Raw genomic sequence first — 21,539 nt, 5'->3', positions numbered from 1 at the left:
TAGGTCATACCATTTCTGTCCTTTATTGTGCCCATCTTTGCATGAAATATTCTCTTGGTATCTCTAATTTTCTTGAAGAGATCTCTAGTCTTTCCCATTCTGTTGCTTTCCTCTGTTTCTTTGCACTGATCACTGAGGAAGGCTTTCTTATCTCTCCTTGCTATTCTTTGGAACTCTGCATTCAAATGGGAATATCTTTCCTTTTCTCCTTTGCCTTTCACTTCTCCTCTTTTCTCAGCTATTTGTAAGGCCTCCTCAGACAACCATTTTGCCTTTTTCCATTTCTTTTTCTTGGGGACGATATTGATCACTGCCTCCTGAACAATGTCATGAACCTCTGTCCATAATTCTTCAGGCACTCTGTCTCTCAGATCTAGACCCTTGAATCTCTTTCTTCCACTGTATAATGGTAAGGGATTTGATTTAGGTCTTACCTGAATGGTCTAGTGGTTTTTCTTACTTTTTTCAATTTAAGTATGAATTTGGCAATAAGGAGCTCATGATCTGAGCCACAGTCAGCTCCAAGTCTTGTTTTTGCTGACTGTATAGAGGTTCTCCATCTTTGGCTGCAAAGAATATAATCAATCTGATTTTGGTATTGGCTATCTGGTGAGGTCCATGTGTAGAGTCTTCTCTTGTGCTGTTGGAAGAGGGTATTTGCCATGACCAGTGTGTTCTCTTGGCAAAAGTCTATTAGCCTTTGCCCTGCTTCATTCTCTACTCCAAGGCCAAATTTGCCTGTTACTGCAGGTATCTCTTGAGTTTCTACTTTTGCATTCCAGTACTCTATAATGAAAAGGACACCTTTATAGGGTGTTAGTTCTAGAAGGTCTTGTAGGTCTTCATAGAACCATTCAACTTCAACTCCTTCAGCATTACGGTTCAGGGCATAGACTTGGATTACTGTGATATTGAATGGTTTGCCTTGGAAATGAACAGAGATCATTCTGTCATAGATGAGATTGCATCCAAGTACTGCATTTCAAACTCTGTTGTTGACTATGATGGCTACTCCATTTCTTCTAAGGGATTCTTGCCCACAGTAGTAGATATAATGGTCATCTGAGCTAAATTCACCCATTCCTGTCCATTTGAGTTCACTGATTCCTAAAATGTAAAGGTTCACTCTTGCCATCTCCTGTTTGACCGCTGCCAATTTACCTTGATTCATGGACCTAACATTCCAGGATCCTATGCAATATTGCTCTTTCCAGCATTGGACTTTACTTCCGTTACCAGTCACATCCACAGCTGGGTGTGGTTTTTGCTTTGGCTCCATCTCTTCATTCTTTCTGGAGTTATTTCTCCACTGATCTCCAGTAGCATATTGGGCACCTAACGACTTGGGGAGTTCATCTTTCAGTGTCCTATATTTTTGCTTTTTCATACTGTTCATCGGGTTCTCGAGGCAAGAATACTGAACTAGTTTGCCATTCCCTTCTCCACTGGACCATGTTTTGTCAGAACTCTCCACCATGATCCATCCATCTTGGGTGGCCCTACATGGCACAACTCATAGTTTCATTAAGACAAGGCTGTGGTCCATGCGATTAGACTGTTTAATTTTCTTGATTGTAGTTTTCAGTCTGTCTGCCCTCTGGTGGAGAAGGATAAGAGGCTTATGGAAGCACCCTGATGGGAGAGACTGACTCAGGGGGAAACTGGGCGGGGCCATGCTCAGTAAATCTTTAATCCAATTTTCTGTTGATAATTGTGTTCCCTCTGTTATTTGACCTGAAGGCCAAACTATGGTGGAGTTAGTGAAGATAATAGCTACCTCCTTCAAAAGGTCCCATGCACACACTGCTGCCCGCAATGCCCTCAACCCTGCAGCAGGCTACTGCTGACCCACGCTTCCACCAGAGAAACTCCTGGGCACTCATGGGCCAGTCTCGGTCCGTGTCTTGTGAGGTCACTGCTCCTTTCTCCTGGGTCCTGGTGCGCACAAGGTTTTATCTGTGCCCTCCATGAGTCTGTTTCCCAGTCTTCTGTAAGTTACGGCAGCTCCATGGTGGGGTTAATGGCGACCTCCTCCAGGAGGGCTTATGCGGTACGCAGGTGTACGGTACCCAGAGCCCCTGCGGCAGGCCACTGCTGACCCATCCCGCTGCAGAAGACACTCAGACCCAGTTCTGGCTCGGTCCCTGTGGGGTCTCTGGGTCGTGGTGTGCACAAGGTTGGTTTGAGCCCTCTGAGCATCTCTGATGGGTATGGGGTTTGATTCTAAATGTGATTTCGCCCCTCCTACCATCTTGCTGGGGCTTCTCCTTTGCCCTTGGACATGGGGTATCTCCTCAAAGTCGCTCCAGAGAAACCTAATTTATCAGATCTGGAGAGAAGAGGGCCCTCCACATTAACCGAGCTTATAGAGATTGACATGTAAAACAAACCAGCACTTTATTAATCAAAGTGAAATGAAAACTGCAATAATCATGTAGAATACACAACCAGAATATTCTGTATCTCTTGAACAGATTTGTATTGGATACTAAACTATAACCATTTCGAGAATAGGAATTCAAAGACAAGAGAGTGACCTGGATTATTTGCATAATTAATGCCTTCAGGATAAGTAACCTCATGCGTCCCTATTTGCCACCAAAAATCTGTGAGTAAATCTGTTCAAACCAGCATTTGAACAACATCTTCATTCTAGTTCTTCAAAAATCTGTCTTACTACTGTGAGTTATACCATAAAGCTTTAAGGGTAGTTTTACTTTACTCTGTTTAGCCACAGTAGATTTTTGTTAACGCTCTCAGGACTGATTAATCTGTTAAAGGCTAACTTAAAAAGCACTGATGCCTTGAATATAGAATATATTTAACATATTCCTGGAAAAGAGAAAATTTCTATCTATAATGTGTATTGCAGAAATGTAGAAATGTTTACATCTTATTTGAGCACATCACAGAACTCACACAGTTAAAAATAGTACCCTGATTTGTCCCTCCCACTCAACTCTCTTATTAATATCCTGGAACTCTGGGACTCTATTTTATTCATATTCTATTCCAGAATTTAACCTCAATACCCAGATTGAAAATCAATTTATTCACTGGTTGTTTAAAAGAATACAAACACACACACATACACATATATATATATATGGAACAGTATCACTTCCCTTGAAGTGAGTTCCCCTTGAAGCATGAGTAGGACTTCTTGTGGATTCTGAGAACCTGTCAAGGTATTGGGGTTAGAGTGAAAGAGGATGGGAAAAAGAAGGGGGTGTAAAACACAGACAGAAAAAACCAGGGCTCCCAAAGACAACGCTTTCACTACTTGTGAATTTTTCTTAGTACAGTTCAGTTCAGTCGCTCGGTCGTGTCCAACTCTTTGTGACCCCATGAATTGCAGCACGCCAGGCCTCTCTGTCCATCACCAACTCCCGGAGTTCACTCAAACTCATGTCCATCGAGTCGGTGATGCCATCCAGATAGGTCTTAATCATAAACAGAGCATGTCAAAACAAAGACAGGCTTTACATTTTAAGTCTCCTCCTTCTAGCTTTGCTCAGGGAATGTTCTTAAATTTGATTTTAGGAAAATTCTTAAGTACCCCTCCCTACTTTTTCAAACAAATCTTCTCTTTACAAAATTTCCAGGGAACATGCTGATTCCAGGAATGACTGAGTGAAAAGGAAATAGTGAAACTGAGTAAGAGTTAAAAAGAATGGAGCATGCCAGAAACAAATGTTCTCCATAAGAGTGGAAGTAAGAATGTACTAAGATTAAACAGAAGCTTTCCCACTTTTGAAGAATACAACCATATCTCAAAGGACTTTGCTAAATCAAATAATAGAAGGCAAAAGAAAACATTTTATATTAATTATACAAAGAAACAAATGCAGACACCATAAAATGAAAAAAAAAAAATCCAAGAACTCTGCTATAAATTCAATAACAGATAGGCATACAAATTATGAAATTGAATCTACAGAACTACTGTGGAGTAAACAATTTCATTTTGCCCCATGAGATTTCTTATTTAAGATTTTTTTAAAAAGAATTGTGCAACAAATTGCTTCTTGATGCAATTTAAGATACTAAGCAAGATCAATGTACATACCAGTAGAACTGACATCTAAGTTGAGCTAAGGATTACAGCCCATTCAAGCTCCAAGCCAGCCTATAAACATGTGACAATTTTTGTTAGTCTAATGGGCAGTCTACCCAATCTATTTCTAACTTCAGAATTATTATGCTGTGCTTAGTAGCTCAGTTGTGTCCGACTCTTTGTGACCCCATGGACTGTAGTCAACCAGGCTCCTCTGTCTATGGAATTCTGCAGGCAAGAATACTGGAGTGAGTATTCCTCACTCCTCATGCCCTCCTCCAGGGGATTTTCCCAATTCAGGGATAGAACCCAGGTCTCCCATGGTGCAGACAGATTCTTTACCATCTGAGCCACCAGGGAAGCTCAGAATTATTATAACTCATAATAATGAAAGTCAGATCACAACTTGACTTTCAGAGCCAAAGTAATTAATGAAAAGCAATATCACCAGTGCTGTTAACTAGAATATATTTACTCCTTAGCAAAAAGTGTTCATAGAAGTCAGAGAGACCTTTGTTTGAAACGACATAAACATTTTCATGAATCCACCCTTCACAAATATCAATTCCTCAAGTAATTTTCTATAAGTTGATCAGACCTGAACTCTGAAAAAATACTTGATTTTTTTTGAATAACAAATACCTCCTCAGCAAGACTTCTAAAAATTTAGGATGGAAGAATTTGGGAGCTGGTTGAATCTGATTTCTTTCTGCCCAGTAGAGTGACATAATGCTTAAGGGCATAGGCCTGGGTTTGAGTCCTGGAATTACCAACTCTTAGCTGTGGATCACTGATAAAGTTATTAACTCTCTAAGCCTTAGTCTTCTCGTCTGTAAAATGGTGATAACAACAGCACTTAACCCAGAGAGTTATGTTGATTAAACAACATAATGCATGAGAGAGTGGCACAAAGTAAGCAGTCTGTAAAGGTGGAATTAGAAAATCCTAGAATATATATTTTGGTGGTCTAGCCTTTAGAGATTTTTAATATCAAATAACCAACAGAAATGAAATACTATTTATGTTTTTCCCCAAGAAGGTGATAGTTTATAGTCAATTTATATATCCAATAGTTGACAATTTATATATCTTAAAAATTAAATATGCATTCTCATAGTTTGAGCCACCTCTCTGAACGGGACACAGAGGTCTTGGGTCTTGAAGTCCACAGTGATGTCAGCTGGAGAACACACTCATCTTTACCCAAAAATGCTCAAAAAATGATCATCCTCCATGTAGAGAAAAAGGATTTTCAAAAACAAGAGCTATTGTGATTGGTAAATAGCTAGTGTTTCATCAACTTTCTGTATTGCCACAACCTTCGGGCTGGTCTATGGTTCCTGTTCACTGCCACTCACCTGGCCTGAGAAAAAGGAGAATTATGACAGCCAAGTTAGCAATGTGAAAGTAAGTAAAGTAAAGTGAAGTTGTTCAGTCATGTCCGACTCTTAGCGACCCCATGGACTGTAGCCTGCCAGGCTCCTCTGTCCATGGGGTTTTCCAGGCGAGAATACTGGAGTGGATTGCCATTTCCTTCTCCAGGGTAGCACCGCGAGTGTAGAGATAAATGCAAAAAGATACATGGAAAGAGCAATTAATGGCCCCAGAGAAGCAAAATTAAAACCACATATTCAGAAAAAAGAAATATGTGCTCACTTTCTAAGAAGTCCATGTTGTTATCACTTTTTGTGAAAGGAATCAAGCAGGGGCATTTAGCTGTAAAGACACAATGGTTAAGATATGTACTGACAGCCTTGGTTAGACTAACACATGCTACTTGGCTTTGAAAGTCCATTACGTTTCCATTTACACAGAAGGAAAAATGGATAGTAATGTCTCCATCTCATGGTTATTGTTACAATTTACTGAGATAATGTATGTAAAGTACAGTATAGAGCACTGTATCATTACTATTATCATTTGCTACAGAGGTATTTAAGAAGCCCTTTTACTGTGCTTTCCTATCCTTCAATGCTAGAGGTTAGTCTCCCACTAGATTTTCAAATTAAAAAAAAAGAAGAAAAAGTCAGCCACAGCCTAAAAGCAAAACAGTAGCCAAACATAGAAGAAAACAGTTGATCAGCAAAGATTTTAAGATACTTAATTCAGTTGCCTTCCCATTGAAAAGATACTCAAAACAAGGGCAGTGCTTCCATGAACCTGAAAGCTTGAGTATATAAAATGGGCATGCAGAGACACAAATTTATATAACTTATGTAATTTATATATAAACTGGAGAGGAAGGCATAGATCTAACTCATTTTACATATTCATCTTAAAGATGAATAAATTCATGCCTAGAAAATGTCTCCCCCAAGGTTACCAGATGGTTAGTCACTAACACTGGAAGCCAAGTATCTGCCAGTCTTTCCATTAAGACCAACAGCTTTCCACGCAATTCATTCCTGGCTTTAATTATCAGCAAAGTTTCTTGTTAGGAAGAGTAGATTTCTAAAGCAATTCTGGATTGCCCTTGAACACTGACAAAAAGAAAGAGTTAGGACAATTTATATCAGATTTGAGGGATGCTTTAGATGATGTCATTTCCCAATTTCATTGCAGGACATTATTTCCGGGTTTTATTCTCAAGACTCAAAGCAATGAAAGAAAGTCAAGCATAAAGGGTAGTGTTTACCTGAATAATTGGAACAGCTTCTTATGAGCTGTTTTATTTATACTTTGGGTAAATATATTATTCAGGCAGTTTACTTTCATGCATTACATATTTTTATAACATTTTAAATGCACATAGTTTCATAAACCTTGTCTAATATACATTGTAGGCTGACAATAATTATTAGAAATTGAAGCATATCATGAAACATTGTAAAATTCAGAGAATTTCTAGCCTTTTTAATTTTACTATTGATATACCCACTGTGGAATTGACAGAATGTCATTGCCAACTCATCTGAAAGAACAATGATTTTCCTCTACTTATATATTTACATTTGAACACAGATCTTCAGAATAAATCTGCAAAACTAGGACTGATTTATAACAAATCATTACAAGCATTCCCAGGGGGAATGGGGTCACAGAGACTTGGACACAGCTGAGTACACAGCCTGAGCATAAGAATAACACCATACCACGTTCTTGTTGCTGTTTAGTTGCTCTGTCATGTCTGACTCTTTGCAACCCCATGGACTGTAGCCTGTCAGGCTTCTCTGTCCATGGGATTTTCCAGGAAAGAATACTGGAGAGGGCTTGACATTTCCTTCTCCAGGGGACCTTCCAGACCCAGGGATCAAACCTGTATCTCCTGCATTGGTAGGTGGATTCTTTACCACTGAATCCACTGAGCCGCCTGGGGAGTCCATACTTGACAAAAATTCATTTTCTCTTACTGTGTGCCAAGGATTACGTTAAATAATCATTTTAGCTCAGGATTTCTCCATTTTAACACTTCTGACATTTGGAACTGGGGCATTATCTGTTGTAGGGAGCTGTCCTGTGCATTATAGGAGGTTTTGCAGTATCCATAGCCTCGACCTTCTAGAAGCCAGCCCTCGAACTGAAATGCTTCCAGACATTGCCACATATCTCCTGGGTGGCAAAATTACCCCTGTTGAGAACCACTGTTTTCATTAATTGAATTCTCTCAGTAATCCCATGAGGTATACATTATCGTCTCCATTTTGTAGATGACATGAGAGAAACAAGGAGTTTAGCAATTTGCCCAAGGTCACACAGACAGAAAATGGAAATCCAATCATTGGCAAATCGCCCATAATTTAATCACTGGATGATACAACCTCACTCAAGGACCCAGATGAACATAAAATCGAGTTCTATGTATCCACAGACATCTTCCCAGCCATAGTGAAATGGAGAGACTCCTTCAGAAAGGGGCACATACCAGTTCTCTGCAAAATTTTTATTTAGATGTACAGTGTATGAGTCCCTGAGTTATGCTGCAGCCACAAGGAAGGTGAACATTTTAGTGGCTTAGAGTATCAAAATTTTCTTTCTGGTTCTGGTTATTAATATATTGTCACTGTCACGTGGCCTGAACTTTTTTCCTCCATCATCCTGGAATGTGAGTCAAGGCTGAGGATTTGCAGGGGACAGGCCAGTCTCTCGCAAGGTGATAACAAACTGCCTGGAGAGGAAATGTTTCTGCTCAGAAGTGACACAGATCATGGGCAAAGCAAGCCAGGTGGTCCAGTTTAAAGACAGTGGGCAGGAAATTGTACTTTCCCTTGAAGGGTGGAGGATAGGCACTAGGGAGAGGCCAGGTGAAGAGCATCCCTTAGTAGGAAAGAATAAAATTTTTGAAAAATAATACAGCCTTCATACAACTACACTGAAAAGTGATAAGAGGTAATGTCATTTAGAAAAACAACTTGTTTATTATTCAAAATGCCCATATCTGTATGTTTCCTAGAGGTTTCTGTTGGAGAAAGCATTTCTGATGTGGCATCTAAATGCCAGAAATGGACATGTTCCATATTTTAGAATCTCAAAACAGTAAGACAGCAGAGATGTCACAAAACAAAGTGGATGCCATCTTCTGATTCTTTTTTTCACCACCTTCCTTTGAGAGACTCAACAAATTTCTTTCCTTTTCTCTGAATCCATTCCATCATCTCTTAAATAGAAGCTCTAAAAAAGCTATTCGACTTCTACCTGATTCCTAGTCTATTCTAAGTAAGAAGAAGGTAATCTTCTGAAAATACAAAGAGTAAATTGGTCATCACCAGGGCAAGATGGTGAGGGAAATGGTGGTCAAAGGGTACAAACTTCCATTTATAAGATGAAAACTTTCTAGAGTTGTAATGTACATACAGCACGGTGACTACCGTCAGCACTACTGTATTGCATATTTGAAAGTTGCTAAGAGAGTAGATTTTAAAAGTTTTCACCCTACATGTAAAAAGGTAACTATATGAAGTGGTGAATGGGTTAACTAACCTTGCTGCTGCTGCTAAGTCGCTTCAGTCGTGTCTGACTCTGTGCGACCCCATAGACGGCAGCCCACCAGGCTCCCCCGTCCCTGGGATTCTCCAGGCAAGAACACTGGAGTGGGTTGCCATTTCCTTCTCCAGCGCATGAAAGTGAAAAGTGAAAGTGAAGTCGCTCAGTGATACTGTGGTGTAATTTCACAAGGTACAGGTATATCAAATCATCACTTTGTACACCTTAAACATAAACAATGCTGTATATGTCTATTATGTCTCAGTAAAACTGGAAAAATAAAATAAGAAAAAAGAAAGGGTGTCTGTGTTTGGTATTTGGTGCGAAAACATGGCATCAGTCATGGATGTCTGTGAGGGGATTCATCACAATGTATACATCACAGTGGAAATTATTCGTTGTAATGCTTTCACACACAAATCTCCTCTCCCCTTCCCCCTCTGCCACCATTGCCTCTCACTTCCAACTCTCATCCTCACCTTCTCTTTATCATCTCTCTCTCCCTCCCTCTCTCACAAACACACACACACACACAAATATACCCCCACATTCTCTCAGGAAAATTTAACATAAAAATCACAGAAGTCACTATAAAACAACATCGGTAAAAACAACGTGGCAAAAAACATTTGGTTTTTTACCAAATGTTTTAAGGATCATTTAGTGGAGCTACATAATATGTACACTTAATTGCAAGTATTCTCGGTCAGGAAGATCCCCCAGAGGAGAACACGGCAACTCACCCCAGTATTCTTGCCTGGAGAATCCCATGGACAGAGGAGCCTGGCGGGCTACAGTCCACTGGGCCGCACAGAGTCAGATACAACTGAAGAAACTTAGCGCACATGCACACATCCTTGGAAGGAAAAGAACAGGGCAGAGAAGTGGAAGGAAGAAGGGTAGGAAAAAGAGAAAAGAGGAGCCTGATAGTTACACATAGTGGCGAGTCCTTGACCCTCCTTCCATTGAGACACAAAGTCTGATTTTCTTACCTCGACTTTTGAACTGGTACTAGTGATTTTCTTGAACAATATATAGAATGCAGTCTCAGAGACATTCTAGGACTTCTGAGGGCAGATGACTAGACCTTTTAGCCTTGCTGCATTAGCCCAGGCTGTTTGGAACACTTAGTACTGTGGACTGAATTATTCACCCCCTCCCCCCAACAAATTTGTTGAAGTTCAACTGTGAAAGTGATATTATGTGGAAATAGGATCTTTGTGGTTGTAATAAAGCTAAAATGAGATTATAGTGGATTAATGTGGGCCCTAAATGTAATGATATCCTTATATGAAAAGAGCTATCAGGAGATAAAAGGACACAAAGGGAAGACAGTCACGTAAAAACAAAGGAAGAACATGGATTGACCCAGCTACAAGCCAAGGAATGTCGAGCACTGCTGACAACCACCAAACGTTACAAACAGGCAAGGAAGGATTCCCCTCTGGAGCCTTCAGCAGCAGCAACCCCCCCCCCCCCAATACCCCCAACACTTTGATTTTGGACTTCTAGCCTCCAAAACTGTGAGAGAATAATTTTTTTGCTGTTTTAAGCCACTCATCCCCAAGAAACAGAAACAGCTGGTTTCGGAATGCTTCCTGTGGGAACCTACCACCCATCCATATGATGAGAACCACAAGCCATATGGATATGCAGACATCCATCCACATCCACAGCCCTAGCTGAGCTTCTGGTCAACAGGCAGAATCAACCGCTAGGAAATCCCAGCTGAAGCAACAGGTTGCAGGTGGAAGAAGTCATTGTGGAAGCTGACACTCTGTGAATCTGAGATAATCTGCCTAAGCAACTCCTTCCAGCATTCCTGATCCACAAAATTGTGAGCAAAATAAAACTATTTCTAGCTAATATGTTTCCTGTTTCCTGGTAATTTGTTACACGGTAATAAATAAATGGAGTTGAGTCCAGTACCTAAAGGTGGGTTACAGAATAAAAACCTAAAATATATAGTCTTGGCTTTGGGCCAGGTAGCAGGCAGAAATTGGAGGGACTTTGAGGAGTCTGCTGGTGATGGCTTGAAGGACAATCAGGAAAGAAAAAATCATATTCCAAAGAAAAGGATGTCATAATTATGAACTGGCAACATGGATGCCTGTCAGATAATGAACCCTTGGATTTGCCTGAAGAGATTTCTAGATATAAGGTGTAAATTACCAACCACTCCAGCAAAAACTTTCTCAAATTTCTTTCCCAAATTTCTGACTAATGCAAAGATCAGCAAAATAAATAAATTTCAAGCTACAGGTTCTAGGAATAAAAAAAAACAGAAGAAAGAAGGTAGGAGAACAAGAAAGAGGAGTGTGATAGATTAAGATTATTCACTAATTGCGTCCGACTGTTTGCAACCACCAGGCTCCTCTGTCCATGGGATTCTCCAGGCAAGAATACTGGAGTGGGTTGCCATTCCCTTCTCCAGGAGATCTTCCCATCCCAGGGGCTAAATGTGAGTCTCCTGCATTACAGGTGCATTCTTTACCATCTGAGCCAAGGAAAGAGGTGAGGAGAAGACAGATTAAAGATGATGACAAATCCTTGACATTCTTCCAACAGAGAGGTGAAATTGAATTCCTGTACCCTTGAATCTGGACTGATGTTCCACATTTATTACATAATAGTGAATAACTGGAACAGAGGAAAAGAGGAAGTGAGGGAACAAAAGAAGAAAAACATTTGAAATTGTGAACCTTTTAGAATGAGAATAAAATGCCTGGTATAAATCCACCTTTTAATACTGGAGCACTTCACCTACTCAGTGTGATTTGAATGTTTCAAGATTATGTATGTAAAGCTGCATCATGGTCACTAACACAAATCAAGGACTTTACAGATGGGTGACCAAAATGGCTGTGTAATTCCGGGGGGATATCTATCTAAGCTGTATTCACTCCTTCATTGTATTCTAACTGAGAAAGGCATTTTTGTTTGAAAGGTGGTATCTCCCTAAGGGATTTTCAAGAATAACCTTCTTGCCTTAGGCATGGACTTCAGAACTTCAATTTGACCTAAGATGTGTCTTTATCATATCCTTTCAAACAAAAAGGATTCACACAAGGCAGAACATTCCTGATACAAAGTTCTGAGTAAGTGTTAAATGAGGAAGATGCAAATCTAATACTACGCATTCTTTCATAGCTAAATCTCCTTCCATGAAATATTTAAAATGGCTCAAAAGCAAGACAATTCACACTCTATGAAGAATAAAATATGTACGTAAGTCGAGCATCAGAGAAAATTTAAGCAAAATAAAAGTAACAAATTATGAATAGTCAAATTAATGCTAAATAGTTAATGAACTGAATTTGATTCTGAGCTTCCAGACAACTCAATGGCAAAAGGAAATAACCATTTTGTGCTTCTTAAAGAAAGTGAAAACATTTTCAATGCAAAGGAGAAGGAAAGTTATTCTCTCAAAGAATTCTGAAAAAAATATTTCTTAGAAGACTAACATCAGCACACCCTGATTCCAACAATATCTCTACAGTTAACCTCACACAAAACCACATTTCATTTAATGTTCCTTCAACCTTTCTCAATGAATAAGAACATAATTTCAAAACTCGTCTCAGTCATAGAAACAAATAAGGCCAAGAAAACCTGTCCAAAGACATGCTTCTAATATTTTTTCCCTTTCTCTACTATAATAGGAACTCTTGAAGGTTAAAAAGCTTATTTTTCTTCTCAGTGCCTAGTATCACACCTATGTGGCACATGGTACCATGCAGATATACCATACTTCTGTGTTCTAAGAGCACGTCTGAGGCAAGGGTCCTTATATAATGAAGCCAAATCCATTTCCTTTCACAGTTCAGACTCAAAAGAATGAAAATGTGATTTGTTTATGCTATGTTAGAATGCATAATAATACATAAAAGCATGCAACGATGTATGAAATTCTGGCAAACAAAAAGCTAATATTACTATGGGAGTTATCTGGATGTACTTTTCTTTCCTTTTTCACAATGCATTGCAGTGTGAAATGTTTATAGCCTATAGCTCATACAGAACTAAATCAGAGTCTCACTTACTAGAAAATTGAAGGAGAACAAGTGGTTTATGCTGGTTAAGCATTAAAATATCCCAAAAGGCTTGGGAAAAAATCAAGACACCAGCACCATTAAAAATAGGCATTATTAGTAGCACAACAGCAGTATTAAATCTGAATGGTGAGATGGGAAGAGGAAATCAGTGCACGAGGTTGGTGGAGATTTACAGAGTTTCACAAGGCAGTTTAATGCTTAGGCAGCTGACTTTTATTGCTATCTCAAGGGCCAGATCTGACTAAAACTATCCCTAGTCTTCACTCCACATTGTGCTAAAGTGGAATGGAGCATCGAGGCAAAGAGATTTAATGTCTTTACCATTTGGAGGGGGAAAAAAAAATACAAAGCTACCTCTGTAGAGCCAGACTGGTAAGAAGCACATACCTCCCCAGCAAGGAGCAATTTCTATCTGGATGGGTGGGGGGAGGGTACCATTCCATTTATCTTACAGTTTTATGAGCGCTCCGGGTCCTAAAGAACCAAAATAGGCAGAGTAAACTGGGGAAAGTATTTAGAGGCTGATACAGGAGAACAGGTATCTACCCATCAAACAACTTATACTTTGATGAGTACATACTCAGACCAGAGGGTAAGAGCAGATGAGAACTGAAAGGTAAAGACAGTGTACTCTCCCCCGGAGATTAGGGCTGAGTGAAGAAGAGATGCAATAACAGAATGTGCTACTTAAAAGTCTCCTAAGAGTTTATCAGGTCTGGTAGCTTTCAAACTGTCCTCCTGTAAGTCCTACCATAGGAAAGGAGGGAAGACGAGTTCAAAAGAAAAGTCTCCAGCACCTTCTCCAGCTTTAAACAGAGCAGCTCCACTTCATCTCATGTGTGCGCAGTCGTGTCTGATTCTTCGAAACCCCATGGACTGTAGCCTGCCAGGCTCCTCTGTCCACGGGAGTTCCCAGGCAAGAATACTGGAGTGGGTTACCATTTCCTTCAGCAGGGGATCTTCCTGACCCAGGAATCAAACCCAAGTCCCCTGCACTGGCAGGATTATTTACCACTGAGCCACATGGGAAGCCCTTGCTTTATTTCATATATTGTATTAAAAAAACAAAAAACAAACAAAAAAACCTCTCTCTTTATGTTAAGTCCATCAGTAGCAAAACTTGCAGGCCTTTTAAGAAAATGATTAATCATTTGAGACAGATATCTGTTACTTTGCTTTCCCAGCATTTATTTTTGCCTCTTTGGGTCCCTGAACCGCCAGAAGACACCACAATTCTCTCATTGTCCTTATCGAATTGGCTGCAGTAGCAAAGATATTTGGCTAATTCGCTTTATTCAAACTCTTTGGGCACAGTAACTGGTTAGAAAAAAAGTTTATGACTTAAGGCAGATCAGAGCTCAAAAGACTCAGTCCAGGGCTTTTAGGAGAGCCTCCAGGTTAGAGGTAGCTTAATCATTAGGATCACTGAGAGATGGGGCTGAGCCTGGAGTTACTGGAAGACACCTTCTGGACAATGGAGTCCAGCTCAGGAGAAAGAGCCCCTGTGTGCTGCCTTGTACAAAGCCAGCCCTGTCCCCAGAGTTTCAGGTATACGACAAACAAGCACCTGTTTTTGTTTATCATTTTGTTTTCTCCTCTTTACAAACTAAGGGCTTCCCTGGTGACTCAGATGGTAAAGAATCTGCCTGCAATGCAGGTGAACTAGGTTCAAACTCGGGGTGGGGAAGCCCACCCTTGAGAAAGGAATGGCAACCCACTCCAGTATTCTTGCCTGGAGAATTCCATGGACACAGGAGCTTGGCAGGCTACAGTCCACGGGGTCGCAGAGAGTCAGACACGACTGAGTGACTAACACACACACAGTAGGTAGACACACCTAATGGGAACCCAGGGTCCCTGGCTCTCAGGCTCACGCTCCTTCCACACATTCATCCTTGTGTTCAAGGCAGTATATACTCAAAGAAGGAATGATATTCTGAAAACAAAGATATTTCTAAAAACTGAGGGAAATGTCCCTCCCCCCCGAAAAAAAATCACATTTTGAATTTAGTAGAGGAACACATAGCAAATCTATAGTGGATCCCTTCATTGTATTTGTGAATTCAAATTTGTATGTGCCTTGACCTGAATATCTAATTTCCACCTTGCAGAGTCTTCATGGCCCAAGACTGTGGTTCAGAGATCCTCAGAAGAGGGTCGGCCTGAGTCATCGGCACCTTGAGAACACATGTTGGCATTTAGAAAGTATGCTTCTGCTCACCCTGAGTCATTAAATCTTTAGCCACCCCCACCCCCAAGTGGAAATACTGCAGTAGTTAATTGACCATGCTGGGCTTCCCTGCTGGCTCAGTGGCAAAGAATCCGCCTGCCAGTACAGGAGATAAGGAAGACACAGGTTCAACCCCTGGGTCAGGAGTAGAAAATGGCAACTGACTCCAGTATTCTCACCAGGGAAATCCCATGGACAGAGGAGCCTGGTGGGCTACAGACCATGGGGTCGCAAACAGTCGGACACGACTTAGCAAGTAAACATTAACAATTAACCATGCCAGAGTTATATTACTTTATGAGAACTGTAGCTCAGTAAATGATCTCTCCCCCTTTGCTCTTTATATTTTCACTTATTTTAGTGGTGAAAGGAAATTTTACAAATCTATGTGGTGATAAAATACAGTTCATTTTGTTCTATGATTAACTAGCTGCCTAGCCTTGGGCAAGAAAGTTCAACACTGAGTCTACTTTCAAGGTGTTTAGGTGAGTGACTCCTCTCTCAAATCTCTTTAGGATCTAGCTATCTCTGAGACTGTGGACTTAATCACATCATAATCTACACAAATCTAAAACTGTGGTGAAGTCTGGCCTTCAACACTTTGATGGGGATGGAGAAGAAGCTGGATGCAGGCTGCGGAGACAGGCGTCTCAGTGTAGATTTCCCTTGTAAAAGTCTGCTTTATAAATGTTTTTGTCTGTTTTTCTAAAACCTGCATGGAAATGTTTAAGGTAGACAGATTCTAATCAAAAAGCAATTCTTACAAATATTAGATCAGAAGCAAAATTTGATAGTTAAAAAAAATAAAAACTATCTCCTTAAAAATCATTGATCTGAGAAAAGTAGGTTTATGCAAACCAGTGGCCATTCCCATTCTACACATGATGCAAATTTTCCAATATTTCTACAGATCTTATAAAAGTATTTCAGGATATAAACTTTGGGATGAAAATATAACTCAACAGCAGTTACTTAGTAAAGCAAATACATGGAATAAAATATTGCTTCTTTTGATAATTCTGTCACTGCTATCATAATTCCATAGAAAAAGGAAGCACAGTGTGATGAAAAATGGTTTGAACTTCAAACACAGACCTGGCTCTAACTCAAGTCCAATTGGAAATTTACTGTAAGAGATCTTAGAGAAGTTATCTAAACTCTTAGAAACCTAGCATATATTTCTATATATATAGTATCTTTTTAATAATACATACATGTGCTCAGTCACTTCAGTCATGTCTGACTTTTTGCAACCCCATGGACTGAATGTAGCCTGCCAGGTTCCTCTGTCCACGGGATTTCCCAGGCAAGATTACTGGAGTGAGTTGCCATTTCCTTCTCCAGGGGATCTTGCTGACCCAGGGATCGAACCGGTGTTTCTTATGTCTCCTGCATTGGCAGGCAGGTTCTTTACCACTGGTACCACCTGGTAGATACACTTAGTACATATAATAATATAATAATATATATATGTGTGTATATATATGTGTGTGTGTGTGTGTGTGTACATATTTTTCTCCAGAGTGATTGAAGGTACTAAAAATATCAACACCTAATTAGTGAAGGAACCACTGTGTTATAAAAATATTTCAAGTATTCAAACTCTCAACCACATAGCTAACTACAGATAGAAATTCACAGCATACAAAATTGCTTTGGGGTATTCTTTATGCCATTTTCACAGAACGCTTTAGCCCTCACCCCAAAGTTTCAAATGTCTGGTTAGATAGCGCTTGGTTCCCTGGCTTTCTCCTAAATTGCTCCCATTTTCCCTACTTTCAAGGGAAATACCCACGCTCTCGCTCATTTTCCTTGTTCGCCTGGTTTCCCCCTGCCCTCTCTTCCCCTTCTGCTTCTTTGCCACCTCTGTTCTTTCTGAGCCCACTTCATTTTCTTCTTTCTAAACTAGTTTATATAGAATTCCTTCTCTATCCAAAATTCTTGCTAGCTTTCTTTTCAGCCTGATATGGTTTTGCATATTACCCTCTGAGTTTCAATTTCAGAAGTTTCTATGTTTCAATTTCAAAGTCAGCATTTATCTTACAATGAAATGACCAGGCAGAGGCCTGAGTACAGAGCATCTTCTGGGGCCCTGTGGGAGGAAGGAAGTGTCATTGTCGATCAAGATACAGTTGGGGGAAGCAGGGGAGAAACCACTTAAGCCTTTACCTGTTTGAATGTACAGATTTCAGAAATAACTGGCACAGATGGGAACATCAGAATGGTATTAGATTATTGAGAAATAAACATTTGGGAAGAACATAACTGAGACAAAGAGAAAGAGAAAGGACTTTAGGAACTAAAACAAAGGACTCTCTTATCCTAGTTTTTTATCATTTTTTCTGAAGGACCCATAAACTCCCAAGTGTAACTGGCCTGAGGCTTTACAGAAGGAGACAGTTGGAACCCTCAGCTAAAATGAGCAGAGCTCAGAGAAAGAAACTTTCTGATAAGAACATTCTTGAATACCCTCTTCAATACAATCTTAATTTAAGTCACAGCAAAAGTTTAAAAATTCTCAAATTGCAATAACAAAATAGAAATACTTATTAATCTCTTATTAAGGACAGTTAAGAGCCTATTTCTTTAAAATGTGATAGTTAAAAGGGATAAAGTAAAAAAAATTATCATTCTTGCTACAAATTTTTATACAATCCATTCAGAGAAAATAATATTTACTTTGCCCATTATTTATTATTAATCAGAGATCACATTAAAATTGTAGAAGCCAGCATAGTCTTTTCAACTGATGGAATAAAGAGGGATTTCTTATCTTTTTTTCCTTTCTACTTATTGGGAAGCTTCACTGACTTTTTTTTTTTAAGTTGTATCAAACGGTGATTTTAACTTTCAGTAACTTCCTTCAGGGGTAGAGTGACTTTAGAATCAATAGTACAGTAAAGCTATAGTAGTTTATGCTGTAATAATAACTATAATAAGAATCTCCAAATCTCAACAAACTTCTAAAAATATGCCATTGTTCTTTCTTCATATCCATGCTGGATCAGCTGGGAGCTTTGCTCTGAGGATGATTAAACAATCACTATTTGAACATCTCAGGATTTCCAATTTCTGTTCAATGTACCCACTACAGAGCTGTTTTTGAAATCATGGTGTCCTCGGTGACGATTCACTGAAGAATGTCATTTTCATAATTCTATGATGAAACAATGTGTACAATGATTATAGGAAAAAAAGAAAATGTGTGTATGTTTGCTAAGGCACAGAATACCTGTGTAAGTATACAGCTGACTCTTGGACAATGGGTTTGAATTGCATGAGTCAGTTTATATTCAGCTTCTTTTTCCATAGTAAAAATGGCAGTACTACATGATCCATGGTTGGCTGAATCCACGGACGCAGAAGCATACAGAGGAATGCTGGATATGGAGGAAATGACTATGTAGAGTATATAGGGCTGGCTATGAATTATAGCAGGATTTCCAACTGTGTGGAGGGTCAGTTCCTCTGAGCTCCACTGTTCAAGGGTCAACAGTAAGGATAAGAAGCTGATAAGCGTGGTTGACTATGCAGGAGAACTAGATAGCTCACAACAGGTTTAGATACAGAATTACTTTTCTGTTTATACACATCTATATATGGTTATTGTTGTACTATGTGGATGAATTTTCTACAAAAGGTAAATAGTCACTAAAATATCTCTCTTTAAATGCCTCTTATCAAGGGTAGGTCGCAAGAATATTGAACATAGCATATGGTAAACTTGGTCAGTTCATGAAGACATAAAGCTCATGTGATTGGTCTCATTGTCATTTTGAGCCACTCCCTGAAACCACAAGTCCCAGATAACAAGATTAAGATTTCAGAAATATTATCAGATTTTCACCACACAGATCCCTCATTTCACACTACAAAATGCACAGACAAAGAGAAAGAGACTTTCACAGCATCTCGACATATGGAGAAACTCTGGAGGTCATCTGGTTTAATGGCCCAAGTAACTTATATAACAGTGTATATCAACTATATTTCAATTAAATAAAAAACTGTTCTAAGCTGCCTTAGCATCCATTTTGGATAGAAGAAGGCAGCCATATGGATAAGGTTAGTTCATGCTTCAACGAAAGCACCTCTGTTTTATACAATTTTTCCTTGTTAAGCATTTGTCCAAAGTAACGATTCTAGAAAATCTTCGAAGGCCACCAATGTGAGAATCTCCTCTATAACATGCTGATAAGAAGCAATCCAACTTCTGCAGGAGAACCTTAAAACGCTAAGAATTCACCACCTCATTATGTGCTTGGATAGCTTCAACTTTTAGAAAGTTTGTCTCCCACTAAGTCCAAATCTGCCTTCCTATAACTTTGATCAATTGGTTCACATTCTTGCTTTGGGCTATTTAATTGCTGGTAGAGATTTCAGTTGCTTCCCTGAAGGCAGAAGACTTAATGTTTTGTAACTACTATTGATCTTTGGCCAGCTTTGGCCTGTAGCTGGGCAGCTAGATAATTTATTTCTCTTTGAGGTTCTCTGATACTACCTCTGAGTTCCATTTTCTGCTTTATTTCTTGACGCTTTCTTTTCTTTATGTGAAGAAATTTGAACACATGATCTTTTTTTTTTTTAACTATGAGCTACACATTTTTACATAAATACCAATTAGCTGCTAATTATTAAATGTGTAGGTGAGAGGGCACAGATACATATTTATAGCTCAAATGAAAGCTTGTGGTAATTTAGATTAAATATTATGAAAATCTTTATAACAGTAATATTAGAAAATTAAGTAATGGAACAAACTGCCAAGAAAGGTTGCATAATGACTGTCACTAGAGGTATTCAAAGAAGAAATGGCCACCTGTTGGGAAATGATGGTTTAGAGCTAATTATATCTTCTGGTTATCATCTGTGGATATTTACCTATAATATCCTCTTCAGATTACTTTAAATTTTAGTGATTTTAAAAGGCACAATTTAAGCATATTTATATAAACACATGTCGGAATCATCCATCAATACTACTTTTAAAAAATTGCTATTAAATGCTTAGAATTTTTAGTACCCTACGTAATCCTCAAGAAATAATCTGAAAAAATGGGAGCACAAAAATGCTCACTGTAGATTTATTTATGGGAGTACATAACTTATAAACAATCTAAATGTCAAAACATAGTAAACTGGCTAATAACTTATGAAACACGCATGCAAGGAAAAACTGGGTAACCAAATAAGCTGTATTCACAGTTTGTAGTAACATATATAATGTTAACTGTTATACTATTAAGTGGAAAACCAAGGCCTGAAGTTGCATACAAAATATGATTTCAACTATGGGGAAAACTGAATAGGAAAAAATGGTATAGCTCTGCCAACAAAGTGTCGAATATTTTAATATAGACCATTTCCTCTGCTACACTTAAGAAGGTTGGATAAAAATATATAACAAAGAGAAGTAAGTTAGATGAAACGATCAGTGCTTCGTAAATCCAGGACTCTAAAAATTCTCCGTGTGAGGAAGATTAAAGAGCTATACACAGATCCATAGCAATAGGAAAGAAACTTGGTAACTGCTCTGGGCTCTAGGTGGGTAGAAGGAGGTGAAGGCATTTTCTCTCAAACCTTTGCCCATGCTCATAGGTGGAATACAAAGGTATATAACCTTGAAAGTAGGGTCTAAGACCAAAGATACACTTGGGCCCCAGCAGAAGGGAATTCACACAAAGCCAAGTGGGTATTCATCTACTGCTTCTGGTACACAGGACTTTGTAGAGAGAAGACAAGCCCAGCTGAAGTTGAGTCTACAATGAAAGGTTACCAACAACACACAAGACAAACAAATCCATACAGAAGAGTCCACCAATATAGATACAGAAACTGAACTGACACTCGACGTATAAGAAATAATATAGCATAGACAGTAGAAGTAGTATGAAAGCTACTAAAAGGATTAAAAGAAATCTAAAAGCCATCATGAAGCAAAACCATGCTCTTAAAAGAACATTGAGTAGATTTGTACAGGCACAAATAGAAATTTTAGGAGACATGTAAGAGGGTTAAACAAAATATTAGATGTAATTAGTGGGCTTTGGGGCAGATTTAAAGAAATCACCTAGAATGCAGCCCAGGAAGATACGATGGGAAATATATACTGAAGTTGTTAATAGGTATGAAGTATTAAATTTAGAAGGTTCAAAATCATGTAAATGGCGTCTCCAGAAAGAGAAAGGAAAATATGGATGAGAAAATATATTAACACACTTAATGAAATCATGAAATTAAGAAACATGTGAAGTTTGAATTCCCAAGAATAACTGAT

This window comes from Muntiacus reevesi, chromosome 17 (assembly GCF_963930625.1).
Source record: "Muntiacus reevesi chromosome 17, mMunRee1.1, whole genome shotgun sequence".
Lineage (NCBI taxonomy): Eukaryota > Metazoa > Chordata > Mammalia > Artiodactyla > Cervidae > Muntiacus > Muntiacus reevesi.
Note: the sequence above shows the minus strand (reverse complement) of the source record.